This window comes from Lycorma delicatula, chromosome 2, assembly GCF_047948215.1.
Source record: "Lycorma delicatula isolate Av1 chromosome 2, ASM4794821v1, whole genome shotgun sequence".
Lineage (NCBI taxonomy): Eukaryota > Metazoa > Arthropoda > Insecta > Hemiptera > Fulgoridae > Lycorma > Lycorma delicatula.
In genome coordinates, this window is record NC_134456.1 from 104235273 (window position 1) to 104261537 (window position 26265).

The window sequence follows — 26265 nt, forward strand, 5'->3', positions numbered from 1 at the left end:
GAGAAACGGCCTGAACACCCAAGTAAATTTTATATGGCTGTGTAAAAGACAATTTTGAAATTTAAATGGACAAATGGAATTTAAGTTTGGGGTTCAGTGAGTGACTTTAAAATTAGAATTCTAGAACTTTTCTAAATAAAACATTTAACATGACACAAAAAAAATCAACTAATGTTTTATATATATAACAATACACTGAAGTAAGATATTAAGCATTTTTTAAAGATATGAACCACAAATTACGAAATTCAAAACATTTGGCTCAAAATATTTTAGAACAAAAGAAACTACTTACAATTCTTTTAAAAATTCAAAGCGTTATTATATATTAACAGATTTTAACAAATCTTTCTTTCAAGTTTCTAAATTAAAAAATTTCATTACATTAAGCTGAGTGAATGAGTAATTGATTCAATTTCTAACTTATTTATAAAACTAATTATTTTTTCAGAGAGGCTGTTATCAATATTATTCTAGCAATACTGATATTTATGCTTATGATAAAGTACGAAAACAAAATTAGTAAATATTTATATCCAATTTTAAACAAAATAATTATTATTTGATAGTTTGGAACATATATAAATGTGTAACTGGAAATAATTACAAAACGTAAACGACATATTATTTTATATGAATAGCATTACGATCATTTTGACAACTTAGTTTTATTTAACTATTTTTAATTTTTTTATTATAAAACCAGTTACCAATGAAAAGTCTAGTAAGATTTTCCCGAACAAACATTATGAAAGATACAGGTTATTTTTTTATTTGTAGTTTATTAAATTTGTGAATCTTTATTTGTAGGTAAATCAAAAGGACTTTGAGTAAACTGAATTGTAGGACAAAATTGTCGTGGTTGCAATCAGCACTTGTTTTGTTGGTATGAGGATAGTATTTTTGGTGTCAACCAAAAATACTATCCTTATACCAACCATTGTATCTTCTAATGGTCAACCAAGGTGACCTTCTAATGGTCAATCTCTAACGGTGTCAACCAAGACTCCATCAAGTGAGTCCATAGTCTAATTGAAGTTAGATATAGGAAGCGCTTTTGTGTGAAACCTTCGGCGTTAAGAGGAAGGTGCGGGGATCGCACTTCCACGAATCGGTTAATTCGATAGTTGAGTGTTGTAAGTTATGGAAGGTGATCGGGTTGGAAGAGGCCATACAAAGACGATAGTAAGTTTTGTAAATACGCTGACGGAAACGTCTGCCAAGCATTTGCAACTGATGACTGTGTTGTGTTATCAAGTTAACACAACACAGTCGTTTTTTAGAGGATCTAAAAAACGACCTCCTGTAAAGCCCATCAGGGCTAGGAATGGAGAGAGTGGTGTGGCGACCGAGATCGTATAAGCGGATATCATCCCCTGCGGGGGTCAGGATGTTCTATCAATAGTTAATTTATTTCTACCATAGTTATTATCTCTAACTTCTACTTACACTACATATGCTAAGTTAATATAAATTTATTTATCTCGTATTTTGGTAGTTTTATGTTGTACATATATATTTTTTTTCCAATATTAAAAAGTTACATTTTCTGCCGTTTTGAGGTCTTACACTTATTTAAAAAAATTGAAATTTATGTATTCTATGAACCAAACGGTCGATCACGACCACTCGAATATTTTTTTTATCCACTAACGATACTTAATCTGAATCAGAAATCAAAATAAGGCAAAAAGTGTTCACATACATAATATTGAATAATACATAATATTAAATATTACGTATTCATACAATAGTATATTATTCACACATAATATTGATTAAAGATTAAAGATTCAGTGGGGCTCCTCTTGCAGTAAAACTCGTCGTGAGGAAGTGGTCCTCCGCCGGTAACGGATAGGACATCCGAGGATCACACACGAGTACCTAATGTCAGGAGGAATCGCTCCTCTATGCAGACTATGCAACTGCCGCATGACTGTACACCACATTCTCGTAGACTGCATATGTTATGCGGCGTTGCGTCGTAAATTTAATCTACCCGGAAACATCCGTGATATCTTGTATAATAATAACGAAATTTTGAACCGGATGTTTCTGGTTTTGCAAAGTACCAGGTTACTGCAAAAAATTTAATATTATCATATATATTTTTATGCTACAAGAGTTTTTGATTATTTTTTACCTTTACTTAAAATTTTGATTTTTTTGGTTCTATATCTTTAATTTTATTATCCGAGAAGGGCGCCTTTTGCACAACCTATCGGAATTAATTAAGTTTTATATAGTTTCTTTATTCTATTATTTTAACTTTTATATTTTAAAGACTTTGTCTGCGATATTAGTTTTGGTTTTCTTTTACTTTTTTGACTTGGTTAAAATTTTTAATTTTTTAATTTAATTTAAATTTTTATTATATGATTTACATTAATTTTACACCTTATAAGTTTTATTTTGGAGTTGTTTTACCCTTTTATTAATAAAAATTTCCGGGCGATGATAACGCTCATGCGTTTTTCGCTCACAAACAAAAAAAAAACATAATATTGAACTGTTCGTTCGTTGAAAATACATAATATATCTCCTCTTGGTAAGAATGACTAATTATTTCGTACAATGAAAAATATATTTTTAGTTTATTGTTTTTTTAAAGTAATTATCACGCTGTCATATTTGATTTCTATCATTTTCATACTTATAAGTACTTTAATTTTATAAATTATACGAATTTACATTTAAATGAGATTCCTGTATATGATTTAAATACATGTCTGAGAAACGCTTAGAAAATAGAAAAGTTATTTCGTATACAACAGTAATTTTGATATTTGTCTAAACTAATATCAACTTTTATGTATTAATATAAACATTTCGTTACCATATGTTTTATGATAAACTTCTGTTCGATTTCAATTAACTTGACTAAATTCAAGGAAATAATTCTGTAGAATAAATATAAAGTTTAAAACAAATGTTTCAGTTAAAAAATAAAAGAGGATTACGTAATACATTTCTCTTCTTACAATGCTGCTATTTAAATGATTCATATTTTGTTATTTATTTTATAGAAATTGTATCAAAATTGTACAGAAAAAGTTTACAAAGCATTGCTAATTTTATTTTACAAAATTAATAACTGCAATTTAGTTCCTTAATTTATAATTGACTGAAAGGAGAGAAAGCCCAACAACAATTAACTCTTTATTCCGTTTCATCCTTGCTGGCAACCTGTTAAAGCTGCTGATGTATGATAATGAAATGAGTTTTTAAAAGTGTGTGAAAAAATTACATACCTGAGCACAATTCAAACCCAGACTCTCCGGATGAAAGGGAAGGAAAACTACTAACGCTAACACTCAGTCAAGGAGTTCAAAAATAAAGAGAAAATACTTATAAATTTATTTACAAAGACTGTTCGTTTTCCCGCGGCTTATAGAATTTTTATTTTTTATACATTCCATTTTTATATTTCAAAAATTTATTGAAGTATTTTAATTACAGTTCATAAAAACAATTTAAAATTTGTCATTCTTTATTAATAAAAATATATAATACACAATTTTTTTTTAATTCAATACAGCAGCCATATGAAATTTTAAATTATTTTACTTATGTAAACATTACTTTTACAAAATTAAGTTTTATTAAAAAGAATTTAAAAAAAAGGATTACTGCGAGGAAAAAGATTATGCTACACTGTTTAAATACGACCTCAACAAATTATAGTGGAGATTGGAAAAAAAGGTAAATATCTGATTCCATTTATATATGAATACTGGATTTTACAAAACTTAGGAGTATTTTGTTTTGTAGAACGTATTGTTTTACTTTAACAATTTATTTAATTTTTTTTTTCATGTACTAACGTAAAAACTTTTTTGTACCTTTTTCACAACTATAAAAATAAAATTGAACTATAGTAAATTCGAACACGAATATAATTAATTTGGCTTTACAAAACTAAGGATACCATACTCCAGGGACAGTACGACAACGGATATTAAGAGTTAATTAATTTAGGTGAAAAACTTAACAAACATTCTAAGTCAAGCTCTTTATTTCTATTTCAACAACATTTCAGACTTCATACATTGTTAAGTTGATGAATAGGTCTAGTGAGTTTAGATCGATGACTATTTCGTCTAGTCTCGGTTAAGTATGTTGTTTAACAGAGGTATATAAATTCATCATTGATATAGATATGTAACACTGAGTGTGGGGTTGAAAGTAAGTAAAATGTTTGCATTAGGAGAGACCATAATAGTCATGGGACAGAGAGCTATATCTGAAATACATATGTTATCCATAAATATGTTATCCAGAATGAGAGCAAAAATTGAGCTTTAAAGGACGCCTAAAAATGTCAATTACAGTTGAACTGAGGACTTGGCTTGTAAATAAATGTAAGGAATATCGATCAGTTAGAAACAAATGAAGAATAAGATAATATTTGAAGGAGAAATATCAGATTTTGGATAGTAATATCATCGATCCAAACAAGATCAAATTCTTAATAAATTATAAAGAATGCACCGTAAGCATAATGATGTCACCTTTCTAGGGCAGTGACATCAAAATCCATCATACACAGACGATGGATATAGAATTTTAGGATTAGAAACAAAACTGCTTGTTGGGAATAGTTTGAGAACATTCTACAAAAGACAAAATTCTGAGAAGGACGAGTTTTTCTAATAGTTTGGAACGTAGAAGAAGCAACTTTATAAGAACAAGGATTTTACCAATTTTTTAATAAACTTTATACAGGAAAATTTCCACCTCCCAGAAATTTTTGTGATTCTTAAAATTATAATAAATATATAACATAGAATCAAAAGATTCTTTCTTGAAATATTTTGCAAAATTTCCGCAGTAATGAAATCAGTTCTAAAAATGTTCAATTAGGAAGATGCTTAATGCGATTTTTGTAGTCTGAAGGTTTAAAAGGAATACGGAATATTAAAAGGGAAGAGAGATTAAAACGATTGCCTTACAAAGTGCAGTGCTAGGGATTTAATTCATCTGGATTAAGTGTAAAAATTTGCAAATGATATTGCCAAAAAGTACAGCTTTATCATTCTCAATAACAGCCCATGTCCCACTTGGGCAGAAAAAGTAATAGTGTTTTAGCTAATACCTTATCTTTTTGTAGAGGGTGCCATTATGAGTAGTATTTAATCAGTTTTCGTGGATATTTAAATGCCTTTTTTTAGAATAGCAATAGTAATTTTTTTAAACTGTTATTTTATGTCTATCTGTACCTATAAAGCAACTTATCCTGACTGACTGAATATTCATCTACGCCTAGAAACAACTTCTGAAGATAAATTGATGAAAATTTGCATGCACGTTCTTCTTAGTATACTAAGAAAGAATTTTCCTATACTCCATGTTTAAAGCATTAAATGGAGTAAAAATAAAATTTATTATTTTTTCCAATTTCTCAGTAACAACTGAAATTTTCAACTCGAATTTTGATGTGTGTAATTTTCATTTGATTATTTAAAAACTAATGTTTAAATTCTTTGAAACTCCTAGTTTAAAGGGTCAAAATGGATCTTTGATTTTTTTTTTTAATCTGGGTGGGTATTCTTTGAATTTCTCTGTAACAAATGAAGATAGCTTGATTTTTTATATTGACAGTTCTTAAAACTGTTTGTGTTGACAATCTCCTGGTGTAGATAAAACATAAGAAATCTAAATTGTAATTAAAGTAACAATTGTTTTTAGTATGTACGTTGTTCTTATTTATATTTCCTGTATTTAGACAATAAACTTCAAAAAAAGATTTACAAAGATCTTTCTATCATTAGGAAAAAGGTCATAAATTAATATGAACGGGAATTGACGGAACTACAAGGCGATTATCTAGTAGTACATAACATGTATTTTCCACATCGACAAATTTCTAACACTTGACAAATAAATAACCTTTATAATGTGTGTGTTTCACTTGGTGAACCTCTGAATCCAACGATTATAAATATCGTTTTTACCAGTAAAATCTGACCATGTACAAAAATAATACTTTCTTCTTTCAATAATATAACTATATTATATCGTAAATTATTTCTATAATTATAACCGTAAATGAATGAAGAGCGTGTTTTTAGGATTAAAACTACCAAAAAAACTGGCGGTATTTCCATTGCTGTACAACTGATATTTCTTGCAACTTTAACACCAATCGGTGCCCTCAGATACCTTCATTAAAGACTACACGAAACTTTTGGAACGAGAGAGACATCCTAGTAAGCAAAGAAATGTACCTATACATGAAAACTAAGATTTGGCGCGATTATAAAGCACCAAATCGATCTTTATTCAGTTCAAGCCTTTTCATTCTGTTAAACCTGGTCGATAGAACACAGGTTCAAAAAATTGTTTATAAATATTTTATGTATGCTTCCAAATAAAACCTAAGTAGTCCAAACTTTAAATATTGCTGATCGAGTTAACAATATGACCTTTTGAGTCTTATAAAAATTAATGAAGATGATACAGTATTCTAATGAGTGATGAATTAAAATTTCAGTTATCAGAATATATGAATAAATAAAACATTCTTTATGGAGTAATAATAAGCTATCCTAATGAAATGCAACAAGAACGACTGGCATATTAAAGTTACCGTATGATGTGTAATATCATCCCTCGTAGTAATTGCTTTATATTTAGTTCATATTTATTTGAGATAAATGATAGTAATGCTGTTATTGTCACATCAAAGCGGTGTATCGGAATGATTGAAGAATTGTTTTCTGAAATATTGGAGAAACCTGAACCAAATTCAGGAATGCAGTTTCAACAGATTTGTGATGCAGCTAAACAATCAATGAATGAAGTTTAAAGACCATGTTTTCTCTATACATGGAAATATTTTTTAACCCACGAATTGCCGGATTTCGTAGCGTGTGATATTTTTTAACGTGTAGTAATTTTATTACTACATGATAATTAATATTATAGTGATGTTACTGCAACTTCTGTGGATGTGTTACGTAATCAAATGATAAACTCCACTTTTAAATTGTTTGGATCGAAATAGTTGTCACCTTCAAGATGTCGTGTTATGAATTTATAATATTTTACGATACAGTTATATGCTACTTAATAAACTGCAAATTTTTAGCAAAAAATCTATTTTTTAAACTTGTACGTAAATAAAAATAAAATAAAATTTTAAAAATTGTCTGTTTATTGGTTTACATAGCTGGAATGTGCTGGAATGGTTGCAGAGTGAACACGTCGGTTGAACGTCTTTTCTTTTAGTACGCTATGTAGACTGATACCACATGCTAGCGATGTGAGAAGTGGTCTTACTTATTACATCTTGAATTATGAAAGCAATATGCTTTCGTAATCCAACTTAGTTCCTTGACGCCAATAACGATATGTATTCTTTATCAAAGATCTAATGTATTATAATTTTTAGATATTCTCTAACTTCAGTGATATTATAATTAAAATTGAAAAATAATATCCGCAGAGGACTCTGCGGATATTATCTTGAGATAATATTAATAAATTTTATATATTTTGCAACACAATTTTTAGCACTAATTCAGATAAATATGATATGTTTATTAGTTTGGAAAACCTACAATAAAAACAGTTCTTCTCGCTTATAAACAACTAAAAAAGTAGTGTTTTTAGGTAGATTTCACAAGAAAGCTACCTATTGTAATGGATACCATGATTCGACTTACCGAAAATTTCTACATATCTTCGCGTTTCATATCCCCCAGATCCCAAAACCACCGTCAGTTCAAATTTTTATATATACATTTATATATATATTTCACTTTCTTGTGGACACGATAACTGCCGTAATTTTGCGCCTATCACTTTCAAATTAATAAGTAAAATATAACGACCCAAAATCTAGGTCGAGTTCGTTAATGGGCCTTGGAAGTGGAAATGGAGGGGGGTTATCGAAAAAACAAAATATTGCTGTAACTTACTTATTAAGAAAATATTGAATTTTTTTAAGTTTCTACCATTCTTTGAATATTTATTTCAGTAATTTTTTTTAATATCACTAACCGTTGGCCCAGCGGGTGGAAAAAATGGCGTTTTTAAGACAAAAAAATCGTACTTCTCTTAATAAGCACAGTATCGAATTGGTTTAGAGTGGTCGTTAGTCCTGTAAATATTACCTAAAAGTTTTGTCTGAAACAATTTTTGATATGACAAACCCCTACGGCAAGGGATCACCAAAATATTGCTGGAATTGTAAGATGATTGTCGTATGCTAAACATGTGAAAGTTTATTTCACATGCAACCGTTGTCGTATTGAGTAAATTCGAAATTTTTCTTAACTTCAAGGTGAAAATCTTTTTTATCCCCTACTTAGCATCAGTGAAATCTATCTCCCCCTTCCGGCGTGCCGAAAGGGAATTTTTTTTATTTTATATGCTGTCGTTGAATTTAAAAATCTTTTAATACTGAAATGAGTATAAAATTTAAAAATATTTTTGTCCAGATTTCTTCTATATTGTAATATATTCTGAGGGATCCGTAAAAAGTAGTATCTCATACCTTATGTAACATTAGATAGTTTGACTAGTAAAACATATATTAAATAAAAGTAATATTTATTCGATTTTGCGGAATAAAATAAAACAGAAGTATGGAAAAGAAACGTTTTAAAAATTATATTTATAATATTATTATAAATTTATTATTGTACGAAAAAATATTTACCACAGTTTCTGATTTTGAAACAAATTTAGTAAATTTTATTTTACACTTTTTTTAGAGAAAGTGAAATATTCAATTTCGTTTGATATTATTTCTACTCACAACAAATCTTAAACGATTCATTTTTTTTTTTTTTACGTTCAACATTTACAGTTTTTATTGGGTTAGGCCAGGGAGATTTGGTGAGATTTTTATAAATCCCCTTCACATCGTTTGTATTCTGGGTAACTCTGCAATTCTAGAAATGCAAAGAAAATGTGGTGAAGTAATTTTTAAATTACTAAAAATTCCCTCTCTTACCGGAATTTGACCCCAAACCTTTTGGGTGATAAATGATAACGTATCACTCTTCCACGTAGCATATCTAAAAATGTAAATATTTTATTCGCATAAAACAAATTTCTTATGAATATTCTGTGTAAAATTCATATTTTAAGTATCAAATTACAAAGTTTTCTTAATTTCATTAGTTGAAACTCCTGTTAAGTAATATTTGTTTTTTTTTTATACAGATTGAATTAAAAATAAATAAATTAATTAATTAAAAAAACTTTAGTAATTTTTATGTACTAATATACATGCAAATAGATTAACACATAGACTTCTCTACAAAAACCTTTGTACAGCAATTGATCACGCGACCGTGTGGTAACAGGAGCTAGTCTGCACAATTTGCAGGACGGTACATTTTTTCAGAAGATAAATTTATCTTTTATAAATCAATGCCAAAGAGTAGCGACGGTAACAAATAATGGAGAGAAACGGAGAATCATTAATTTTGTCCTGGGTGATAAGCATTCAATGAGGAGTGGGGTAGGTGGTCACGATGTCCCATCAAAGCACATTTTGAAAATTTATTTCGTTTTTGTTTGCCACCGTTGTTCCAGCTTTTAACACAACTTGTCATGGTGCCACATACATGATGAAATTAAATGGTACTTTACTTATCAATATTTTAAATTAAATAGTAATTTAAACTATAAGAATAATAATAAAAATTTCACAAACACAATTTTTGTAATAATATCAATTAATAATGTATATCAAAGCATTCAAAAACAGAAATCTATCTGCAATAATATTTTTTCTTCATTTAATAAATTTGACAATTTGTTGTAGAGCTTTTAATGTAGTATACTACATTGCGAAGACAATTAATTCAGCTCTGTTTATAAACATAAAGATAGAATAGTAAAGTTTTGAATAAAAGTTTACTTTATAGGTATTTTTTTTTTCTTTTTCCTGTTTAGCCTCCGGTAACTACCGTTTAGATAATTATTCAGAGGATGAATGAGGATGATATGTATGAGTGTAAATGAAGTGTAGCCTTGTACATTCTCAGTTCGACCATTCCTGAGATGTGTGGTTAATTGAAACCCAACCCCCAAAGAACACCGGTATCCACGATCTACTTATAGGTATTGCCAAGATTATGGAAAACATGCCTTTTTCCTAACAATGAACCCTGTGATATTGTATTTAATCTTTTTATAATTATATTTTTCAATAAAATGTACATTTTATTATAAGCTCGTATAGTAGTCTATATTTACATCATCTGCCTGTCTGCAGTAGTGTAGTGTACTATGATTTGATATATATTTAATATAGCGGGAGTTTTCAAGAAACTACATATCTCAGTCGAAACAATAATTTCAATTGTTTTTTTACTAAATAAAATAAATTTAAAAAAAGATACTTATAACGATCGTAACATACACACAACATACGTAAAGTACTGTTGATCATTGATTACTCTATTTTTTTTTTTTAGGCCTATGACAGGCACGGATTATCTACATACGCATTGTAGTTTGGTGGCTTTATTTAATGAATAAAATTATTTATTTAATAATAAAATCTCAAACCTTTATTAGGGCACTTTAGCAAAAACCTTTTTCTTACAATAGTTGAAGTATTCTTTTAAACAGGATTACAAATGACTAAACATTTTTATTTAATATTCATCTCCTTCCCCAAAAAATGGCTTTATATATTTTTTTTTTTAGCTATAAAATATTTTGTTTCAAAAAACATGTTAATTGGAGTTTATTGCATCTATATTTTCTACATCAATAGTCAATTAAATCAGTATAACAATTTTCTGTCCATCTCACTCCAATGGTCTGTGGTAACAAAAGATATTTTTTATTAAAATTTTTTTAGAAATATATATTAAATTTAAATAAATCTCGGAAGTACCCATTCCGTTTAAAAAAGTAAAAATATTAACTTTTTCATAACCCTTACTATTTAGAATTTCTTGTAAGCCTATCAAATTACATTAACACATTTTTTTTTTTTTAAATGAGAAGTACGTAAAGTTTTATTTCATTAAAAACTTCTGATTTTTGCAATTTTGTTTTTTTGTTATTGAATAATTATTCAACGAAAAATTATTTTTTCCAATGAGAGGTTAAAAATTAGTAATAAATGAATATATTTAAATTTAAAAATAGGAGATGATGAAGTCTGATTCGAATTGATGTGCCTTCTTCTTAGATCCAAATTTTTCATTAATTAAAATTTTATTACGCTATAACTCTGGAATCATTAAAAATAAAGACCTCATCATTTGTTCAAATGATGAGATCTTATCAATGAGGGCTTATTAGTGCAGTTAAGAAAAAGTCCAAAATCCAAATTGTTTTGATTTTGGGATTTTTTGGACACTTTTGGTTCAGTTGATTCCAATCAAAAGGGAAAGTGCACAACTAGATGTTACAATAGTCCTAAATCCAAAATTTCAACATCCTACGGCTAATCGTTTTCGAGTTATGCGAGATACATACATACATACGTACGTACAGATGTTACGCCGAAACTAGTCAACATGGATTCAGGGATGGTCAAATTGTATATTTCCGTTGAAATCTGATAATCGAATTTTTTCACGATTACAATACTTCCTTTACTTCCTACAAGGAAGTAAAAAAAATAATCACAAAATGTTCATCCTCTCCTAGAAAACAACTTTTTTATTTAGGATTATGGTTGTATTTTTGTACATTTTAAACCATTTTAAAAAGTTTTTTAACTTATTATCTTCACTTAGGGATAATTTTTTTGGATATTAATTTACCCGAATGTTTTCTTCGAGCATGGGAACTCCGAAAATGAAAAAACATTTTTCGCAATTACGAATTTTTAATGCTCAAAACATATTTTGTTAATAATAGTCACTAAAATAATTCAATACCTGACCCTTGATGGGGAAGCTACCAAATTCTAAAAAACTGATTTTAATTTATTTAAAATCACTTTAGCGAGTATTTAATAATTAAAAATTCCCCTAATGCATGAGTCCCAAATTTAAAAAAAATCGAAAACATATTTTTCGAGATTGTGATGCTAATATAATTTAAAAAAAAAAATATTTCGTTATTGCTTTATTTTCGAGCATTTTGCTTTTAAAAATTAGACTTAAATATAATCAAATTAGTAATTTTTTATTTAATAAAAAAAAATTTAAATCAATAACGTTAAAATTTAATGTTACATTTTTTTTTTTTTTTTTTTTTTAAATATTAGATGAGGTAATAGCTGAAGCTGGCTAATTAATCAATTTTTAATTATTTTATCGTAAAGGTTCAAATAGAACTTAAAATTATGTAACTGAAAAAGTAAATTTTCCCTGTTCACGTTATGTAATTCATTGCCGGATTTTTTCGGTATAGAGAGTTCATTAATTAAGAAGACATTGGCTTACACAATGTTTTGACTGGTATTTTATTTGCTCGTAGAGTTAAATTTTTCATTTATTATTAGATATGTTAAACATTACAGACAGCTGTTCTTATGCGGATTTGAATATTAGATCGTGGATACCGGTGTTCTTGGTGGTTGGCTTTCAATTAACCACATATCTCAAGAATGATCGACCTAAGACTGTAAAAGACTTAATTTCATTTAAATTCATACATATCATCCTCATTCATCCTCTGAAGTAATGATACCTTACGGTGGTTCCGGAGACTAAAACAGAAAGAGAAAGAAGATTTCTATAAAATACATTTATTTACTAGAGAAACAGAATTTTCCGTTAAATTACCATCACATTAATTTGATCTAATGTAATCTAGCTTGAGTTCAAGGTTAAGAATAGGAAACTACATATTGGCCACATTTAAAAAAAAATTTAACACAATCATTTGTTTGTAACTACTATCTATCTGAATTAATTTTTTAGCAATATTATCTGTCAGCATTTATTGTATATTTAAACTCAATATTACCATCTCTAAATTTCAGAACATTAAAGAATAATTTATATAATTGGATGCTACGCCAGCATAAAAAGTTAAGTTTGCTTTATATATGTTTACCACTTTCTAACTTTTATCAAACAATTTTATTTATTTTAGATTAATTTTTTTTTTTTTTTTTTTTGTTTACAACAGTCCGGTATCACTTCGGTATTTTTAGCATAATTTAAGTAGTAAAAATAGCATAATAAATATACGAAATCTATAATTCGAATTAGAACAGCCACAAGCCAGTCGGAAGCCCGGGCCGATCTCTGAAAGTAGTTATTTAAAGTAGTTAAGTGTGGAAATATCGGGACTCCCCGATGATGGCATAAAGAACCCTCAAGGTATGAGTGGGTCGCGAAGTGAAGGATGTGCGAAACGTACATCTGGAACTGTTAGATTAGGATTGGATGGTAGCTTCTTAGCGGAAGGGAATAGCGGCTATCCGGAAGAGGAAGGTCCTAGTGAAGTTGGGGAGAACCCGGTGGGAAAGCCCCAGAAGGCGGCTAGCTAGGGTGGAAAGAGACTGCTGGTACGATACTCCGAGGTGACTGTGTTTTGCTTAACGGCGAAGACCGGTTGCCTTGAGTGTGTTTAAAAAAAAAGGTTAAGTGTGGAGAGGAATAAGTATCAACGTCGTTAAAAAACCTGACTCTAGATGGTATCCAATGTCTTGGGTGGTATCTGGCTCTGGATGGTAGTACCCAGTTATGGCCCCTGCTTAGGGGTTATAGGTGAAAACTAGTTAACAGTGTTGAAACTGGATGATAAAATTATTCCTCATGGTAGAGAGAGTGAATGAACCTAGGGGAGGACACCTGAAATGGAATTATACAGGGTTAGATGCAGAAAGATAGCAGCCCTACTGGTAAGCTTAACCTGCGTTTACGTAACGCAACCAAGTTATTTCATGATTACTGGAAAAATAACTGGCATTCTCGGATATTTGACTAAAAAAGTAAGCCGTCTGGAAAAGTAATCTCTTTAGATCAGTGTGTAGATCTATAAGATGAAGCCTAAAGAATGAGGCAAGAATTGATAACCAGCTGAAACTGCATATGATAATGACCATATCAGTGCTTTTGTATGGTTGTAAAAACTTGAATTTTAAAATTTAAATATCTATTCTCTATAGACGTTGACGAGATGACTTTTCTGTGATATGTCAAGGGCGTATCCCGTTTGAAGAGAATCAGAAACAAAGGTGTCTGAAAAGATTTAAACATAATTTCTATCCATCACAAGATTTTTACTTACACAGAGAAATAGGCAGAACATTTCTTAAGAATTCAGGATGATAGAATACCCAAACAACCCTTAAGCTGTGTAGTAGTTGAAAGATCAAGAGTGTGCCCGAGGAAATGGCTAGAAGGACGGAACAGGTCTATGATCTAAATTGGAGAGAAATGATTGACGGAAAATTTGAGTTTATTTTATAGAAAAAATTACCAGCCTTGAAAAAATTTTCTCGTAATTTCTATTTATAAAAAATTAAAAATTTTTTTGATTAGATGATTTCTGACACCTACAACAATATAAAAATTGCACTGATCATTCCATAACATGTATTCATTAAAAGCTACAAAACTGATTTTCATGAATAAAAGTTTCATTTATTACCGACCGACTCATTCAATTTTCACTTTTCTTTCGGTGTTAATATGAAAAGAAAGATTTTTTATTTAATGAAAATCATGCGAAATTTTCATTTTACACTTGAATTTCTGTAAATCAAATACAATAAAATATAAACATAATTCAGCAAAATGAAAACACCATGTAAAATGTCATTAATGCAGTGTGTAAAAAGCCTGTTATTTAAACCCTATTTTTTAGAAATTATAATAAACAATTCGCAAATAAATTTATCCTGACTAAATTCGAATGAAAAATGCTTTAAAGATTAAAATTTTAGTATATAAAATGAATTTTTATTTTACGAGTTTTTTATATGACATCATACATAAATCAACTGATGGAAACTGTAAAAACAAGAAAAATTGTAGTTTCTGCGGGAATTCAAAGAAAGACGTTCGATAACTTTCAACTCTCTTAAAGGATGATGGATTATCATGACTCCAATCAATATTCAACGTAAAGGAATAAATTCTCATATCTGTTCAATAGTGATGAAAAGGTCAATCAGTGGCTTTATTTGGTAGACCATTTTTCATATCAGCGTTATATTTTACTTTTTTTTTGACACAATTAAAATTTATAATTAAAATGCGAGCCTAGACTTTATTAATTACTCAGTGTTTTTAGTGTTTCTGTACTTTTTTGTTTTTTTAAACATCATTAAAAAAAGAAATAAACGTAACTAAAAATATTTTTTTAATTTATTTAATGTGCAGTAAAATAAACATATATAATACAACTCTGTAAATTCAATGTACATATAAATTTATGAGAGGTTATCTCTAGAGTAATGACAGTTTCATTGTAAAAAAAAATCTATTCTGAAAAGTTTATAAATAATTTTTATTTTTCTTAAACTACATACCTTACTCTACTTTATATAATCGCCACATGAATTAAAAATTTATCGTAGCGATAGACCAGTTTCAATATACCCTCAACGTATTCTTCTACCGTTCAAAAGTTCTTTCAATTTCCCAAACAAATAGCAATCAGAAGGAACTAAGTCTGGACTATATGGTGGGTGATCGTAAATTTCTCATCCAAGTGTTCTCATTAAATCACGTGTCGGACGCGCAGCATGTGGACGTGAATCATCGTGCAGCAGGACGACGCCGTCAGTCAGCCGCCCAAGTCACCGATTATGAATGGCGCGCAGTAACTTACGTAGAGTTTCACAGTAGTCTTCTGCATTTATAGTCGTTCCATGTGGCATGAAATTATTCAGCAGTATGCCAAACCGATCCCAAAAGACTGTGGCTATCAGTTTGCGTCCAAACGGCTGTGTGGCTTGACCTTTGTTGGTCTGGTTGGTAATTAAGGATGACACCATTTACCTGACTGCCGTATTCTCTCTGGCGTGTAATACGAAATCCATGTTTCATCGTCAGTAATAATTCAATAAAGGAACTCATCGCCTTTATCTGTATAGCGCATCAAAAATTCCAAATTAGATCCCATTTGTATTTTTTTGTGACGTTACGTTAAGACGTGCGCCACCAAACGTGCACAAACCTTTCTGAAGCCTAAATAATCATAAACGATACGACCAATAACAGCTCTTGAAACATCAGGAAAAAGATTTCCTGGTCGGAAATCGTTGAGCGACGATCTTTTCTGATTTCATCATCGACGCGTTTCAACAAGTCATCGGTGATTATTGAGAGCTTTCCCGAACGTTCTTCATCATGGACATTAATTTTGTTACATCTAAAATTTTCACACCATTTTCGGACGTTTCTTTCACTCATTACATTACCACCGTCCACAGAAACCAAATGCCTATGAATTTCAGCCGGCTAAGGTTTTGATGGTTTAAAAAACTTTTAACTCCACGTATTTCACAGTGGACGGAAACATCGTTTTTCCTATTCATTTCGTAATGTAATAAATCACTAGTAATCAAAGATACTACAACACGACAACTTACAGATAATAATGCAGTGTACATTACTAGCGTGGTCATGAACAACACAGGTTCGCCAACCTTAAGAAGAGAAATTTCCCAGCGGTCTTTATTTTAGAGATATCCCTCGTATATATGTGTTACGGTAAATTTTATTAATCCAGTGATTATGAATAATTACCGGTGAATTTGATTAATCGTTTCTAATGTGGGAAAATAAAATAAATATTTAATTTATATATTTATCGTTAATTAAACGAGGATAGCGAGCGAAGTGAACAAGGGGTTATATTTGATTATAATCTAACCAAATGTAACCTACGCTTGTCTCGCTCGCTAACCTCGACTAATTAACATTAATGTTTTGATTATTTAAATAATATGTGCTGTGGTCGGTTTTGAACCAAAATTTTTAAGACTACCGGGAAACAACTACTGCGTCTTTCTCCTCTGTAACCGGAGGAGAAAAAGAAATAAAATTTGGGCAGTAGGAATTCTTTCTCCTCATGGGAAGAGACCTCGGATATGGATCGGGAGTATTCATATCCGAGGGGGAGGTTTCCCCGATGGAAAAGAGAGATTTCAAGGAGGAGCGAGTGGTGAGTGGTGCGACTTCTGATCCTGGCAAGCGAAGGTGGTGTCTAGCTAATAATACGGCTAATCTTCTCCGTTATGTTAGGTAGCTTAGTTCTCTAGTTAGCCAAGGTGAGGTCATTGCTTCAACTGTGGGATTGTGAGGTATCTACGTAAGTATTGCTCTTCGGAGGCCCAATCCTTACACGGAGAATTAAAAGAATTTGTAATTCTTGGGAGAACGCGGCAGCAGAACCAATACCAAATAATGAGGTGATTTTTCTGTTTTGGGGAAGCCTGGGTGTGGACAACCCTGTCCAGTAGTGGCGGGTCACTTAGGTATTCCGCTGCCGGTGATTGGACAGGAACTCCCTTAATGTTCCAATCGAACTTCGATGAGGGGAGCAAAGAGATCGTTTTCCCCGGTGGGGGATTCCTCATTTGATGCGTGGAGTCAAGACCAGAGTTCCAGTGGGGATCTCTCCGAGGTCTCCTCATTAGAGGCATGGCGATTAATTAGACAGAGTCCCGGCTGTCTGGGGGGAAGGCCAGTTCTCGACTAGGCAGTTTGAGGTGATGGTACCCCTGGAGCTGTGATCATGCTTGGTTTTGGATCTGGCTCCAGGGGAAGGATAAAACTGATGAGCTCAAAAAACAAAAATACATATATATATATATTCAGTAATTACTGCTTATAGTCGAGTTATTTTAATGTGTAAAAAACTTTAATATGGAGAATATGTAAAATGACCGATATATTTAATAAATTTCTATATATTTATTAAATTCATCAGCAGTGGAGGGGATTAATCAAATTCACCGGTTATTATGCATAATCACCGGATTAATCAAATTTACTGTAACATATACAAATATATATATATATATATATATATATATATATATATACATATATATATAGTAAGAACAAACTGTAACCATTCTAGTGGTTTTATAACAGATCATAAAATAGTTCATAGTATAATAAATTAAAATATTTATTTTTCCTTTGAAACAATCCTGTGTATTAAAACGAATTAATAATAGTAATTGCTTTAATGTAGTTTCTATATGAAAGGAATTTTATTTTTATATTTTTTTTAAATTTAAATAAACGTATATAAATGGTATTAGTACAGTTGCAGTAACATTTTATAATCCCTCTACTCTATGTTAAAAGTTTTTTAATAAAATAATTTTAAATATATTAAACATATATTATTTACATAAAAATAAGGAGTGTAAGAGAATTTAAATGAATTTTAAACAAATTTATGTACGCTAGTTTACGCAGGTATGTAAATATTCTGAGAAATAAAGTGTAAAAATTTAGAATTAAAGAAAAGAGAGTATTTATTTAAAAATGCTGAATAAATTTTATCAAAAAACCAAGAACTAGAATTTTACAACCTGAGAATAAAATAGTAAGTGTTCTGAAATGGGTTTTACAAGAGTTAAAACAGAGAACAAGGTTTCAGACATAAGTGTACTGAAGCAGTTTATAAATCAACAGTACTGACCACATGTCCGTTATTGCACCCTAAATCACAGGCATGGCCCGATAAACTCTTTTATGAACATTTATGAGGCGGTTTTTCATTCTAAAGAGCCCACAAGTAAGCCCTTTAAAGGTAGAATAAAATGGTCAATATTTCCGAATTCTATCTTGAAACATCTGTCCGATTAGTAATTTTACACCGAACAAAATATTTTATGTTTTTTGAAATTAAGCTAGTTGTAAGAATATATAACGCTTAAGTGTATTCATCATATACAAACTTACCGTCGTCTAAAACAATTATTGATTTACGATTTATTGTTACTAAAATATAAAACACGGGAATAAGTGATCACGAAGTAATCATCCGTTCACGTTTGTCTCCTTATAAAGGATCATAATTAAAATTAAAAAATAAAAAGTATTAATTTTCATCCCAGCTCTATAATTTACCTACAAATACTGAAGATTACATTGGTATAATATCTGGAGATTATGTAACCAAATTTGTTATTTATATTCGCCCGGTTATAACTAGGCATTCCATATATTTTACTGAAAAATGAAAACTTTTACACACAATGATTAAAGGGACTTCACGATTATTCATAACTTCTTTTACAATTAATGTTAGGGTACGTAATATTAGTATTAATATTATAATTAATACTCAGTGGTGGAGACCAAAATAATGTTCTAATTTTGCAGAACATTTTTTCGTCTAGATTTTTTATTTCTATTATTAATTTCGTACCTGACAAATTTACCAAATTCGATATTTTATTACCTTCCTAATATCACAACTCGTAAGCTATGATGTAAGAAGGAAAATATGGTAATCAGTCAAAAAATGGAAAATTAATTTTTTTGTATTTCTTGACGTTTCTGACCCAGGGGACCACAAAATATTTTAAAAAAATTACGGGTATTGTTCCAAAGTACTTAATTACGTGTGTTGGCGTATTTGAAGATAAATAAAGTTTGACTGGATAAACCCTTTTGATAAAATGTGACACAGAGACTCTTGTATATGGCGAAATTATTTGGTAAATTTTGCAGGGTCTGTATCTCCTAGGGGTGAGACAGATAGTTTCTTTTTCGCTAATCTTCTCAAAATTTCGCAAGCGTTACCCTACTTTATATTAATGTGACTACATGCGTACATGCTTATCTTACCATTTAAAAAAAAATTCCCCCATATTCTCCTTTTTCCCAAAAATTGAAAACATTATCTTTTTTTTTATGTAATATTTTTTTAACAAATATTTATTTATATATTCCTAAGCATAGTAGTAGGCGGCTGCATTATGCATCGCATCACGAGCGGTTTAAAAATATCGACTTTTTGAATTTAATTTTTTATTTCATTTATAATTATTTTCCAAAGTATAAGAATAAATAACCTATGCCAGGAAAGTAGAATAACTTTGAGATCAGTTTTTTTTTTTATATATATATATATATTTCATAACAATCATTATACAAAAATAGCATAAGTAATTTAAGTGTCTTCTATAATAGTAGGGTGTAAATTTATATTTTTCGTTTACGCTACACACACTTACAAACATATTTTTAAAACTAAAGACAAAAATTTAAATAGAACATCAATTATAGAATAAAAAAGAAAAATTATACAATATTTCAAGAATTATCAAAAAAATAGTTTTCCAAGAATAAGGACCAATAATAACTAATAAACCAAAATAGAAATTTTTTACAAAAAGTTTTGAAATTTATTGAGTAAAATAAGATTTATTTATATTACCCAACCCGACTAAAGAGCATTTGTATGTTTGTCTGTCTGTGTATGTGTCCGGCCCCCTTAGCTGAGCAATATACCTGTCACTAGCGGAAAATCCCGATTCGTCAGTACATGTCTCGTTGTGGTCAGGTGTATACTTGTTACCTTATTATATATCGACATATTGCATATATATCTATATATATGCAAAATGGACATTAATGTATATTTTTTATTATGTGATTGTTGTTCTTCATAAAATAATGAACTATAACCAAAAATTAGACACCGGAAGCGGTGGGTTTATAAATTTCTGCTACATCAGCAGACTAATTATATATCCTCGAATTAAAAATCCGTGGATATATAATTAATTGTGAGGTTAATTTTGGATTGATATTAGTTGCTTAATAAAAGGCTAAGCAGAAGTGAAGTATCTTCTACATCTGAAATAATGAGGCCTATCCATCTACAAGTATTATTTATTTTTGTCTACCAATTGACGTAGCTCAAAATAGTTTCTCAGCTTTATAAAGAGTGTTTATAAGTTTTAATTTAATGAAAAATAATGACGATAATAGCAATAAAAATGATCTTTTTCACATATGCAGTAATAGTTTTGGAATTGTAGTTTTTTATAATCGTTTAATATTCAAAGGTCTTCGTTTTATCCATTTACTCTTTTTTTTATTTGATAATATCGTCAGGTAGGCTTAAAATCTTGTGTGAGAGATACAGAAATAGAAATTTTTAGTGCATGAAACTGACCTGACCAGGATTCGACCAGGACCTCCGGATGAAAGGCTGAGACCACTACACCACAGTGATTGGCAACAGAATTTTATTATCATTTTAAGTTGTAATTAATTATTACTGTTATAGTGAATTTTTCTCAAAATTTATCTTGGTTGTTACTTTGATAAATAACGGAAAGAAAGTAAACTTTTACGTGAATGAAGACTGAAAACATATTTTCAGCATTTATATGTATATTTTGTAGTTTTAATTATAATAAAATTAGTGTTTTGTTCATTTTCTGTAGTCTGATCAAAGCTACTGCAAAATTGGTTTTAAAATAAAACTATTTTTCCAACTAGTTTTTATAAAATCTCATAAGTTAAGTAAATATGAAGTTTTTTCTGTATTTTTATAAGCATTATTTTACAGTCTGTATTTTTCAAATACTATAATTATATTTTCTAGAACTATTTGCTATTTTTATAGAACTTTTCTAGAACTATTTTTATATTCTGTTTTCATAATGTAAATTTTTCAATCTGTTCAACTAGTGAACAATAAAGTACCCCCCACCACGGCCCAATTAAAAAGCAAAAGCAACTAATTTTTACTAGGACTTGAACCTCAGAACCTTCGACTTCAAAAATCACCGGTTAAAATTGATTTGTAACAAGTTAATTATTAGACAATTTCGGTGGGTAATACATATGCATATGAAATTATAATTATTATACACATATTATATATATATATATATATATATATATATATAAAATCCAAAAGGTAACAATCATTTCCAAGATATCGATAATAAAAAAATTAAACTGGTTCAGCTATAACATAGTTTTTTTTCAGATACTCATACATATTACATACTACAAAATTTAGTGTTCATTTATATATAAGTTTAGTTTTAGATTTCATTTAAAACAATGTAAATTGTTTGTTGGTTTTTATTTCAGTTTCTATCCGGAAAAAGTAGAGCTGCGTTGTTGACAGAATAGAGTAAGAGGGGGTTAATTTATATTTACCAACTGCGGAGTTTTAATTAGCTTTCATTAATAGAAACGGTAATTTGAATTTTTTTAAATTAGAACTGCAGAGCTAATGAAAAGTTATTGATTATTCTTTTGCAATAAAATCGTACAAATTTTCAAATTTATTTCTGTAGACATTGCTTACAGAGTTTATGTTTTCAAATAGGTTTTAACATTTACAGAAATAATAATTTTTTTCTTCAAGTATTGAAATTATATATTGCTTTAAGGTTTCATACGTAACAATACTTATTATAATTTTATAATAAAAACATCGTTTCTAATAAATCTTACTATATTTTACTAATTAGAGAGATTATATCCATTTTTAAAAAATAATGAATGAAAAAGCTCGTCCAGTTTACAACAGAGTTTACCACTAGTTAAAATAGTTATTTTATAAATTATAAACTAAACAAACCATTTCATATATCTTAGAGGACTAATCTGTTGAAACGGAATCTGTTGATAAACGAGTGACTGAAACCCAAAAACACAAATAAATACAACTAAACTTTTGCACTAAAAATAATTATAATAAAAAGAACCTTTTCATTAACGCAGAATTTACACACTAAAATACCACAGATCTAACTGGAATGGAAAATCTATTAAGACAGAAAGAAAAATTTTAAGGAGAATATATAATCTAAGAAGAATTAATATATATATATAAGAAGAAATAATATATAATATTAATAATATATATTAATATATATAATTAATATATAATCAAGAGGCTACAGATTTAGAAGAAACAAAAAGACATACGACAAAAATTAAAGACCTGGAAATAAAAGTAAGAAAGAGACGACTTAAGTTCTATGAATAAATATATCACGATAGAACAAACATACGTATTTTTAATAAAATTGGAAATTCAAAAACCATCAAGGTTTCATCAAACAAATAAAACTACAAACATAAAATTCAATCTACTCACGAAAGTGCCAAAAAGAGATAAATTTAGAAATTTCTTGTACTACTTGAACATAGCTGTAGGACACAAAAAGCCCATTTGTAAGAAATGGACTGAAGAACAAAAAAAGTTCAAATTAGAGCATTTAAAGAAATTTTGGGAAGAAAGAAAGAATGAGACTAAAAAATTGTATTTGTGTGATCATTCTACGGTCATAAAAAAAAAAGTTTTAAATTAGAATCTTGTTTGTTTTATATAATTCAAAACAGAAAATTTAGTTTCATGAACAAAGAGGAAGAATAGTTTAGAGTAAAAGATATTTTTAAACTTTTGATAGCATCTCGTAATACTATATTTTTTTTTGTAATTTTCCAAATATATTTAATAAAAGAAATTATAATGAGTATAAGATCTTTTTGCTATCTTGTAACCACAAATTAAAAAATCTGCCAAAAACACCTAATTTTTCTGATTTTTAATGAATCAATAAAAATAATTTTCTTAAATACCATTACATCCATTATATTTTTCCTTGGATGTCTATAGAGAAAGAGGATGCAAAGAGTTTTTTTTAAATTATTTAATCAATATTGCGTAACATAAGTAAAAGTAACAAATTGTTCAATTTCTTATGTTTTTTATGCTTAAAAATATGAAACTTTTAACTAAACAAATTGTTATAAACAAATTGCAGTATTCATACCGTATATCAAACATATTAGTTATGATAGCGGAAAACATTTTTATCATTTATTTTTCTTTTTTTTTTTTTTTTACTTTTAAGACCATAATGGATCACTTTAGTTCATTTTTATTGGCAAGCTCTTTCTTTTCTTGCTGATTTGTTGTTTTTCAGCTTTTCTTTTTTGCCAGTAATTTCTAAGGGTTTCAGATCTTCTTGCCCTTTCTTGTTCAGAGTACACCCGGCTTATTTTTTTTCTTGGGTTTTGATAGGAATCTTGTTTCTTTATTTTTTAATTTCTCATAGTTCCCGGTTTTCGTTTTTAGGTTTTCACGGGTTATGTCTAAGTCCTCCATGTCTTTCTGTACTTCGTATAACCGGTTCGGTTTGATTTTCTTGTTCCAGAAAAGTTCGATTATCCGTCTGATAAGTCTGGTCTCTTCCATTCTGAAAATATGTCCTAGAAAGAAAATTCTCTTCTTTCTAAATTTATTAGTTATCGGGATGATGTTTGAAATAATTCTCCAAATCCCGTCTTTTTTAATGTTTTTTTGATGCATCGTCGTAGAATCTGTCTTTCAATCTTTTCCAGTTTGTCGGTAAACCTTGTCTGGTACGGTTCAAATATTGTTTCGCATCCGTAAAGTATTTCTGGTTGGATAACTGAATTATAATGTCTTATTTTTGTGTTTATGGACATGCATTTTTTGTTATAGATATTTTGTGTTTTTATTGTGGCTTTGATGAGTTTACTTATTCTTTCATTCCAGTTTGGATTTTCTTCGAGGTTGTGTGTGATGTTTTTCCCCAAATATTTAAAGTTTTCTACTAGTTCTATGTCAATATTGTTTATTTTTACTTTGCTTATGCATAGTGGGTCTCTCACCATAATTTTGTTTTTTTTCGTATGAAATTTTTAGACCAATTTTTCCTGCAATCTCTTCCAATGTTGACAGTTGGTATCTGGCCTCTTCTATATTTTGGGCTAATAGGGCTAAATCGTCGTTTACTTTTTATTATAAAATAAAACGCTTAAGTAATATTTAAATTAACTTTATTGTAATATACTACAAACTTTATGAATTCATTAGACGTTACCGATTATTGGTACTTAAATAAAAAATAAAAACATAAAGATGCTCAAAACCATTAAAATAGTAAAAGGTTATTGTGAATTATATTGGTTATCAACATTCTTCAAAAAAAAAAAACTGATACAAAATAATCGTTTTTGCAACAAAATTAATTTCCAGTTGGTAAAATAATGTAATTACATTACTATTTATGTAATGGACACATTTGTTTACTAATTCCATTTGAAGTAAATACACTGCGATCTAAATATGTATTCCGTAAAAAGATCAACAACAAAAATAGATAATTTAAGAGTAAAATTACTTAGTCATTTCATATTTTAGCATTCTAGTTAAATTACAAAAACAGGATTAAGGATTTCATTTACATTAATTTTAAATTTAATTAAACGCTTTTTTTCCTAAGTAAGCCAATTGTAAAACATTTAACAAAATATTTAGAGAATACTCTTAAATATAAATAATTTATAGCTTTAATGAATAAGCTATTATAACTAAATTTTCCGAAGTTCTAAAGCTATTTATAACTAAATTTTCCACACGTACTAAATAGCATATAAATACCATTAAAAATAATAAACCAGAAAACTCTAACTTTTCCAAATATATAATGGAATATGATCATACATACATTCATAATAATTTCATGAAAATCTTAGATGTTTCTTACAAATATTACTTCTAACTATACTAATTATTACTAATAATTATTTCTAATTATACTTCTAATTTGGAAAAATATCATATATATTGTAATAATAAAAATTTAATTAATGAACAAAAATTTTTTACAGACGATATATTATTTAAAAATATACTAAACATAAATATAAAAAAGTAATAATTTAATTTAATAATTATCTCTTTGATAACAAGGTTCCGTTTGATTTCATTTTAATCCACCAGAGTTCATGTATATTCCATCAGTAAACTGTTAGAACCGGAGCAGACTGCATGACTGTTTTAACTATGAGTTTTTAAACTTTTGACTTTAAATTTATTAATTTTAACTCCTGATGATGGCTTCCAAGTAAGCTGAAATATCAAGAGAAAATATCAACGTGTTGGTAAGGTAGATTATATTAATTGTTAACTTATTCATTTAAGATATCAGCGGTACCACGTTTGAGAATTTAATTTATAGCTTTAATTATAAGGGATTATGATTTTATAAGTCATGGAGTTAAATTTGATCATACATGAATTCTAATTGACTCATATGAAAGTAATATTCTATATTCCATAATAATCGTTGTGCCAGATGAAAAAACTGTAACTTAGATGATGCCATACCGCTATACATGGCTTACCATAAGTCACAGACAACTCCCAAAAACAGCATATCTATTCTGAAGAATAAGCAAGAACCTGGCACAGGATCTGGCATTCCATGACAGAATCACTAAAGAAAGTTAATATTTAAATGGTTTCCCGTTTATCTCTTTACTAAACCAAATACTTTGAACATCAGCGGGACAATTCCATCGATTTTTAGGTGATTCACCCGTTAAAAAGACACAATCA